At 28.3% G+C, this 10687-nt stretch overlaps 1 long non-coding RNA gene across 2 annotated transcripts in view; it reads left to right on the top strand.

The window, feature by feature from the left end:
• Nucleotides 1–8657, top strand: part of LOC121116945 (uncharacterized) — a 59742-nt gene extending 51085 nt beyond the window's left edge. For both annotated transcript variants that reach the window (XR_011779755.1, XR_005863986.2), the window contains one exon: nt 7581–8657. This is a non-coding gene — a long non-coding RNA (uncharacterized lncRNA). The remainder of the gene's footprint in view (nt 1–7580) is intronic.
• Nucleotides 8658–10687: the final 2030 nt, after the last annotated feature.

Raw genomic sequence — 10687 nt, forward strand, 5'->3', positions numbered from 1 at the left:
AAACAATCTGAATTTACCATAGCAGTAGCTTAATCTATTTATGACATTCATGTATACTGCGCCGTGAGTATAAATCTTTCCTTAGCCAGAGGTGGGTTACTTATTGACATAACTTTTGAACTTTAGTAATTTTTGAACAAAGGTTATACAAAAACTTATGGAAAATTTATTTTTAAATTATATAAAACAATATAATGTTTTTTCTCTTTAACAATATTGATTTTATTTTTGTTAATATTGGAATAAAGTATTTTAATTTTTGACAATTTTTATGAGGTCTTAAATATTAAGGATATTGGAAAGCAAAATTAGACAAGTTTGGCAAGAATACTTTTCTTACCCCTTCCTTGTAGTCACAAATATGTTTCCATCATTAGAAAAAGGAATCCGTTTTACCACAGCTATAGTGCGTAAAATGGTTTTAAAATAACATATATCAAATTATGGGTAAAGTTTAATAATTTTGACTTATAAGCAATTATTTTTAAGCGGCCTTCGATTAACCAATTAAATCAGTGTCCACATATAGATTATATATTTGTCTTCGTTTATATTTTGTTTTCTTATACATGAATGAATGTAGTAACTGTGTAGCACATTAGTTAATTGTATTTTTATGTACCATAAAAATAGAATTAACAGGTAACGAGATGAATTAAAATGCAATTTAGAATAAAGCTATTTTTCTCTAATTTGATAACCAACGATCCATTTGAGATACTGTTACTACATATAAATAAGATGTTAATACATAAATTGTCTATCCTACGAAATAAAACTTAATATTTTCTCAATTTTATTTTCTACAAAAATAGGGTGGAACCAGATCTTGACTGATTTTTTTTTTTGTACAGCGAATTTTACTACAAAACTAATTCAGATAGAGAATTAGTCAAAATTATAAAGTTTTCTGACCGTGCAAGGATTTATCGGCCAAACCCCAATCCTAATAGTTATATGTATAAATGAAAATGATTTTAATGAAATATAATGAATCGATAAAAATATTCAAGGATTTAGACATGGTGAAAAAAAGAACATACTCATTGAGGGTTCTTTTTTGAAACTCTCTCCTAAATTGTGATGGTACTTTACTTGCGTGCGCATACTTCCATTATCTTTCCAGTATATTTCCTTTCTTTAAGGCGTAGTTTGGGTGTTAAAAATGTATTTTACATAAAAAACAAAGAAATGAAATAATAGTCTATTACATGTTGAACACATTTGTGTAAAAATTATGTGGTTTTGTTTCCTTTAGGGAAAGGGTTTAAAAGAATTAAACTTTAATTAATTTAGTTTTATGTTTTTATTTCTAGAAGATTATCTAAAGTGACAACCTTCAAAAATATGTGGGAATAGTGTCTCTGTACCTACTGTAGTCTTTAGTACATGCTTTCATAAAGCATACAATATCCGAGGAAGGGGGGGGGGTGAGGGCATAGGAGATAAAAAAATCTATCTTTTCTTTTTAAATTTCTTAACTTTAAAATAAAAACTCATTTATATCGTGTTTTCTGGATTTTAAATAATTTATAAATATTATCTAAATATGCATTTGAATCTACGATCTAATAATTTGCTAAATTTGTAGAAATATTAAAGTTTTTAGATTGTAAAATCACAATTGACTAGTGGCAACGATGTTCAGTCACTCATATATATTTAAAATAGAGGCTTAAATAGCAAAATGCGGAACATTATTTACGCTGCAGTCATAAATAAAAATTCTATTAGTCACATGATGATAGAAATTATCAGTAGATATATATCAATAATTAAAAACGTGAATGATTATAAAACCCTACGAATTTAAGCAGGCGTGGCTTTGAAAACACAAAATAAAAAAATGATAGAAGCACGCAAAAAATAGGATTAATATGATTTAGCTAATTGAAAATTTGTAAACACAATAAATTATTGGTCAAATTACACTACTTTATATACTTGAAAAAAAGTACCTTTTTTCACATTTTCTTCCTAAATTTGATTGCAACTTGTACAAGCAGATTGTCTAAGAGCAATCATAAATACCTTAATTTCCTAAAATACCGGTCTATAGCGATCAGAAACCCTTGAAGTAAATAGTAAATTGTTTCCATTAAAAAAAGTTTTTATTTAAGTATCCTAACTTCTTGCTTACTGTTGGCGCTATAAATTAATTATATTAAAAAAATATATAAAAACGATATATTTATGCGAAGATTAGGTAATTTCTATATTTATTCACGTATAATAAATATACTACTACACTTATTAATTTATTGTTTATATCACGTTTCAGAAACAAAATATTTGCAATTTATTTTTATGAATCCACTTTTTTGTGGTAGGGGTGTAATTATAATCTGAGATATTATTATGTGAGAACAATAACAACTTTTGCACAACATTGCTTTCCTGTTTTTTTATTCCATAATTATTGGGTGAAGTTCCTTAGCTACATTAGTGTTTATAATACCACTAGCAAATAGCAACCATCTCCAAACATGCTTTTTAATAACATGGTTCAAGCTCGGAATTTTCTTTTTCTTGTAGGCAAATAGGTTGTTTGTTACAATATTGGTAACGACGTGTTCATTAGTGGAACCAGAGGTATTGTTAGGTATTTTTTTATGGGGAGTAGGCACTAGAACAATTTTATTACAAATGTGACACTTTGCAGACTACTTTTATGACTTGAACTTTTTGTTTGGAATGTAAAATATGGGCTGTTCATTCTTTCCAATAATGAGTAAAAGTAAAATGTTTTCTTTTATTTATTAATGATGATGGTTCTATTGATAATGATTCATAATTTAGTTAAACATTTAAGAACATTACACTCAATTTTCACATGAATCAAGATATTTATTTAGTTGGACCGTAAGTTAAGATTTAAAATATTATCTATGAACCATAGAAAATATATGTATGAAATTATTATTGTAATTTCCATAATTTTTTTAGTATGACAATATAATTGAAATTCAACCATACTTTAGGTATAATACTAAATTGACCTAGATGAAGTACTCAACATGCACAAATTATTACATTTTGGTATAGGTATATTATTAGATTTAATAAACATCACATATAAATTTAGAAACATAACCAAAATAAACAACATCAAAAGTTTGGTTTATTATTAATATCAAATATATACATTTTTTTTATTTGTATAAATAATATAAATATGTACTAAACATTTCTGTTTTGTTACCACCACAGCTAAAATAAAAATAATGTTGATCACGATATGTCAATGATCAAAAATAATTTTTTTTTACTGTTTTTTAACAAAATACGTATAATACGATGATGACGAGAAAACATCTGAACACGCCGATGTGGAAGGATGAATGCCTTCTGCTGAAAAATTCGAAATGTACTTCCCTAGAATGCGTTTCAAATGACAAATTATCAAATATTTTGTCCCATAAAAAACATATATATATAGGTGGGTCGGGATAAATTGGGAAACATCTTTAAAGGCTTAAATCTTAATGCAAATCATACCTTTCAGATGAAAAACTCTTTTTTTTATTTTTTTTATGTGATTTAAAGACATCCGTTGTAGATTCATGCGAAAGTCCTTGTTCTGGATCCATAGGGGCTGTTAAGTTACTTTAACAATAAAAAATAGGAATATTATTCGGATAATAAAAAGAGGTGGATAACAAATTAATAAAATTCAACAAATTTATATTATTAAACAACATTATATGGAGTGATATTTTGTAATAAATTGGACAGCAATGCTGAAGCAGCATCCCAAATAATTAAACGGCAATAAATCGTGAGGATAAGGAAAATGAATATTTATTAATTCTTTGTTGGATAATTTCGTTTCATTTTTTATAGATTTAAAAAGAAGTTTTTTTTATTACAAGAAAGCAAAGGATCTACATTCTTTATAAAATATTCCATTCTTTTCTCCAGTAAGTTTTTTAGCCCAATATGGACCAGTATTTTTTTTTTTCTCTGGAGTTGAATTTACAAATATTAATAATCTTTTGAGTTTTTGTTCTAAGTTGTACTTCAATTTATATTATTATACCAAATTATATTCCTAATTGTGGAATAGTATCTTCGGAGCAACTTTGTAAAGACAAAAAAAAAACTAACTATAAAAATGAGTTATATGAACAATTTGGTTGGTGTTGTTTTGAATGGACACTCGTCCAGATCGGGTTAAAATTTATTCTTCAGGAATCGAAAGAGGCAATTCACTGGACATAATTTCACGTTTTAATAAGTTCATGGAAAGAGTTTGTGAACTATCAGAGCATAATTTTATGTGTATAGAAGAGGTAAAAGTAGATTTGAAGGTATATAAGTGATATTCCTTTAAGAGAACATAAATATGTTTTTAAAAATTTCATCCGATTATACCTCTGCATTTATGGGCATCCGCTCTTCTTAGAGGATATAACATTGAATATTATAGATGATTTGACGACAACTTGTACTAAAGCTTTGATTGATTTTCAACAAAAAAAATGTATAGAAACTTAATCAAATGCACCAAAAGTAACCATATATGCTACAAAAGCCATAATGATATTATTTATATTCTGGCCTCTGTAAAATAAACTAATTGTCAAATGGAAAAAAACTTTTTATCTTATTATAATTTTCTTTCCCACAACTATTAGATTTAATTTCAAGGCGCAGAAAACAACTTATACGCTGCAATTCATAATATATAAGAGATGCCACACAATTTGAGCCTTTTTAATAGTTTTCTAAAATTATTTTGGAACAAAATTACAAAGACAGAAAACAATAGATAAAATGTATCTGCTCAGCTTCATCAAAAAAATATATATATTGGATGTTCTTTCTCCTTAATTCTCAATAACAAAAAGGTTACCTTTTTAAAAAGAAATTAAATGTGTCCTTCCTGTTTGAATTGAAGAGTACGGAATTGATTTAGCTTTAGATAAGTCCATAGTTAATAACGTAACAGATTTTTGATGATTTGTAACGTGTTGAACCTTCGTATTGTAATCTTTGCGTTCACTTCAGACATGGTGCATGTACTCCTTAATATTTTCGTTAATATTTAATGTCTCATCAACCAAAGGATTTTTTTACATAGATCCTCTTACTAATGAGGCCAATTCTTAGAATGATAATAAAAAATATTGCATACAAAGTTTTTCCCCTCCATAATACCAAATTCGGGAGACGCTGTCGCCCAATGACGAAAAAAATCGCATATACTACAATATTTATCTTACCTTTGATCCAAACATTATTCTTTATACTTATGATATACAACTCCTCTATTAAAATGACTTGACAAACGAATTGCTTAAAGATCATAATAAAATGCAACTCTTACCGGTACAAAAATACCAGGATCCTTCATTAGGTTCCCCTGAAAATTATGAAATACTTTTTCTTTTTTCATTAATATTGCGATTGTACAAATTTATTTGATGAATTTCCAGTCAACTTATGTTGCTAATTTGTGAACCCATTCTCATATTCTGAATCCTTAACTCTGTATTTACCCATAGCCATGTGGAAAGAAAAAGTTGGGAAACAAATTCTCCATTCCCTTATTTGGAATTCGATCTTTTAATCTTGCCTATCAAGGGCAACAAAACTTCGAAATACGTAGGCTTTGATCTCACCGAATAGAAATACATTTGTAATCAAACCAATTAAAACAAGAAGTTTTGTTTTCTTATGGCTTCAATTGTCCCAGAGAATGAGAAAACCCACTTTCAAGATTCCTTTCAATTCTTTGTCCTTCTTCTGCATCACAAAATGTAACGTCTCCATACTCCAATGCTCGGATATCAGAGATATTATTGATATATGAAGAACAAATCAGGGAAAAAATAATTTCTTTTGAGATGAACCAGTTATAAACAATATAACAAATATCAAGTTTTATTCATCCGAATAATCAAATGTTGTCCCATCTTTAAGAGGCTATTCTGGCTCCACCGAATCATTATACATTTAAAAAATACATTTCAATTAAACATAAGCTCTAAGCAATGCGGGGTTTGATACAATTTTTAGAACTTCTACTTAAAAGTGGTAAAATTTCGTGTTACAAGAATAGTATTTTATTTTCTTATGAAGCGAAAATAGCTAAAAATAGAGAAACTTGGTTTTCTCCTCTCACATATTTTTTAAAAGTTGGTTTCTTGTAATTACATCACATGTCGTATATCAAAAAAATGTATTTAAAAAAAAAAAGGAAAAAAAAAAAAAGGTCGTTAAAATGTCGGCACACTATTTTTGAGCTTTTTCCTATGAATATAGCAAAAATCTTACCTTTAAACGTACTATATATATACACATATAACAATAAACTTTATTTTGATCATCATGAGCATTGTTAGCAAAAAACAAAGGCATAAATAATTCAATTAAATTAAATATTTCAATACTTTCAATTTTTATATTTCTTTTAAGTCTAACTTCTTTTTCATATTGAAATAATTTTGAAAGAAATTCAATTTTTCAATTTTTACTTAGGCAAAATTATTCGTAGATATATAGAAAAAGTCATTTTTTCAAACTGACTATACAATGAATGTGTGTAAGAAACTAGTTGAAAAACTTAATGTTGTAATATAACAAAAACTCTCAGCAATACCAGGTACACCACTATTATATATATAAAAAATTATAGATTGTGCATATCTACTAGTAAGAAATTTAATTTTTCTGTTAAAAACGATCTATAACTACCAAGTATCAAATTATACAATCTGGCAAAGCTATTTATTACATTTACAAAGCAGTTATGGATATTTTTTTATACGTTGCTACTTATATATTTAAGTGTTAACACACATAAAATAATGATGCATATATTTTGCAACTAATGAGCCAAACAATTTAACAAGTACATTATATTAATTTTTTTATTTATGTCCATTAGAGTGTGGTTGATGTCATGACTTTGTCCAAAAAGACAAATTTATGTCTTGCAGAAAATGCAAATTTATAGTTTACATATTATTATTGTATTGTTTGTTATAGTATATGTTACAAAAGTATTATGATATATAAAACTATACCCAAAATTGTCTGCTATTTCGCTATCGTCTGTTACTATGACATTAATCTTCTTCCAGAAAAAGGTGCAGGACTTACGGATGTAGACCGGGTGTATTTCAATACTGGACTTGACATTCATTACATTTACGCTCACTTCAATCAGCATTCTCTGCATCCCAACATTCCGCCAGAAAGAACAAGCAAGATAGTGAATATTTGGTGGTTGGAGGGGGAACTTTAATTGTTCCAAGTAATGGATATATTTAGCAAAGACAATTTTGAGCGTATGTGCAGGGAAGTTGTTTTTAGATTACAAACAGTCTTCCTGGTCACTCCAATTAGCTTTGAAATGTCAATTGGAGTGTGATCCGCACGAAATAAAGTTATGGTCTTGAGTTTTGTAGTGTTCCCTTCTGATGTCATACTTAGGACAATTAAAAAAATTAAATGTTTGATAACATTTGGTATTTCCTAGATAAAACTTTGAAAAAGACGGACTTGAATCAACGAATACAATAAAAAATCTGTTTAAAAGGATCAGTAATATTTAATTAATTTTGTTTCCATAGGAAACCTCTTCAAAAAAATGGATGAGTTGCCCGAGTAAGAAATTAAACCTTCCAACAAGATAGTGCATCGGCCCACAAGACCAAAAAAGTACAGGATGTCTTGGCCACTAATCATTTCATTTGGCCGGCAAACAGACCAGACCTGAACCCATCAAAATTATATCTATGTGAGAGATGTGCATTTGAGGCCTGTGTCAAGTATTATTCGTCTGAGGGGGCTCTAATTATCATTCATTTCATTTATGTATCAAATTATATCATTATCCGGCCAAAAAAGTACACCAATTAACCATAAAGATGAAAATATTTTTTTGAAGGGACTTTTTTTTTAGCTTATCTTCATAATTTATCCCTTATTAATAACAAACTAATTTTACATATTGAAAATTTAACATAACCTCATGGAAACTCCAGAAACAGATCCAAAATTTTCTGAAAATAAGTTAAATGACTTTTAATGAAAAGTAGGATTTTTACAACAACCTTCTTTGTCTGCTACCTCCGACATGTAATTATATCCATCTCACCTAAAAGGCACATTTATCAATGAAGTACCAAATTTGTATAAAATTGAGATTAATTAAAATCGTAGCTGTCCATGTATATTAATAAAGCAAAGTTTTTCTTTACTCTCTATATCAATATATGCAAACGAGTTACCGGATGTAATGTATATTAAACTTTTTTATCTAAGTAAATTATAGATATTACTTGCTTATTTATTTAGTTTCTTTTACTTTAAACAGAATAGGTGAGAAGGATATTTCTTTTGACCTAATACTCAGAGTGCTCTATTAATGATGTTTATTTTTTTAATCTAACAGCAATATTGCCAAATCTTTATGGTAAAATTTAGAAAATTAGACAATATCATCAAAGGGACTTTGATTTTTCATTAAGAAATTTTTTATTAGTGCCTCTTGTTACTGTAAATCATGGAATTTCTTTAAAAATTCAAAATTTAATTTTCTGAAAAAAAATCTCCTATTTTTTTTTTAAATAATACAAAAAATTGACAAAATTAAATTTCTGTAACATAAAAGTAGTGTTGTTAATATTATAAAAATAAATACAGTGTCCTTTACGTCTTGCATTTTTTTCATATTGTAAATCTCTTTCTACTTGAAATAAATCCAGTTTCTACTTTTCATCGTTAGTAATTAATAAATGACTGAATATGAATTTTAAAGCTTGACAAAAATTTAAGATTTGGCGACGAAAAAATATAAACAATAAAAACAAAAATATTAAAAATTTCTTATATTTAATTATTAGTGAGCTTAAATTGACTTATAAATCTTGAGAACGTACAATGCCATACTTATCTAACAAGCATGGTGCATAACTCCCAGTATTATGAAGCTTAAAACTTGAGAAGGATTACCTCCAAGAAAAATGGTTAAAAGTAATAACAATTATCGATGATCATTTCTTATTTGAACACATTGAAGTTTTAGCATAACAATGAAAATTATGCTATCAAAAATGGCTCGTAAATCATTGGTCAAGACCGACTTATAGTCTGTGTTGTAGATCTTTCGCCACTCCTTCTGAAATTTTCTTGAAAACTTGAAAATCAGGTCCAGGTGAGGGAGCCATACAAATAAATATGGTAAAACCAATTGAAATACATAATGCCAATAAGGTAAACATAGATATCTTTCCAATTTTGACTCAAGCAATGTACATATACCAATAATCTGACCAGTGTTTCTAGCTGTTGTAAAAAAACATGATGCTCTCACAAAATCTTTGACATCCCAATCCTATAGCAACTACTAGATAGCTTTTTCCTGGGCCTTATCATTTCCGGGAACTAACTTAAGAATAGCCTTAAATTTACTTGTCCAAATTCCAGATATAATTATGTACAGGTGCAAAATTTACCTTTTTTTATCGATCAGGTCCTTGATAAATTTAACACTCTAATGTAGATTTGAAGTAGATTTAGGACCAAATTTGTCTTTCATATAATTAAATAATTTTAGTCCCTCATGGAAGGACTTCCATTTCGATGATTTGGGGATATTGAAGTCTTTAACATTGTAGCCAATACTTTTCAAAGTCGATGCAAGTAATAAGGTTGTATTTCCATTAAAAAACTTTATCTTTTCTTAATATTGTGTGGTTTTACGTTAATGGTTTGTTTTTTTTGTTTAAAAAAAAGATAAATAATGCGCACAGTGAGATAATGCTAGTTTCCAAAAATATCCTGAATTCCTACTCCGTTTATAATTCAATTAATTACTTTAAGAAGAAAGTAATAAAAATAATTATAAATATAATTCACTTATGTAAAATAAGTTAAAAAATACATTAAATTATATCTGCTTTTGATTAGAAGATAATAAAACAAGTAGACGAAAAAAATTAATTGTCAAAACTCTAAGGACGTTGGGTACCCTCATTTTTTTTCAAAATTTGTCAGTCATCGTTTATAACCGAAAGGCATATTTTTCGCCAATGATAGCTCAACATTTCCAAAAATTGTTAGAAATAGACCAGTATAGTGTATATACTACTACTGTTCACAAGTTCACACCTGTCAAGTGGTGTAATCGTGCTTGTAAGTGAAAAACTTAACCCCATTATCGAGGCCTCACACCATGCCTCAGTTCATGAATACTGGTATATTTACGCTTATTAAAGGGGAAGGGTCCTCTCAACTTCGTCAATTAAAGACCTATCACACTTCTCGACACGTTGTACAGGCTCCTCACTGGCACCCTTAGCAAAACCATTAACCTAACTCTCTATCTGATCATACTTCAGACACAGAAGGGCTTTCTGAAAGGCAGGTTAGCAAAAGACGTTCCAATATCCTTTCAAGATGCTATCGAAATAGGCAAGTCAAACAGAACTAACTTTGCTCTCTTTGCTAATTTGTTTCAAAATTTTTTTTGATTCAATTAGTAATGGGTTCATAATAAGCCAATTATTCAGTAGTGGTCTTCCTCCTACATTCATCAGTATGATATACTGTGTCCTGATAGACTATTCATCAAGACTTGATATACCAAATGTAACGGGAAAGTTTTTAATAGAAAGTGGATACAAGCAAGGCTATCTTCTCGCTTCTTATCTGTTTCTCTAAACAATCTCTATCA

The sequence above is a fragment of the Lepeophtheirus salmonis genome, chromosome 4 (genome assembly GCF_016086655.4).
Source record: "Lepeophtheirus salmonis chromosome 4, UVic_Lsal_1.4, whole genome shotgun sequence".
NCBI classification, from domain to species: Eukaryota; Metazoa; Arthropoda; class Copepoda; order Siphonostomatoida; family Caligidae; genus Lepeophtheirus; species Lepeophtheirus salmonis.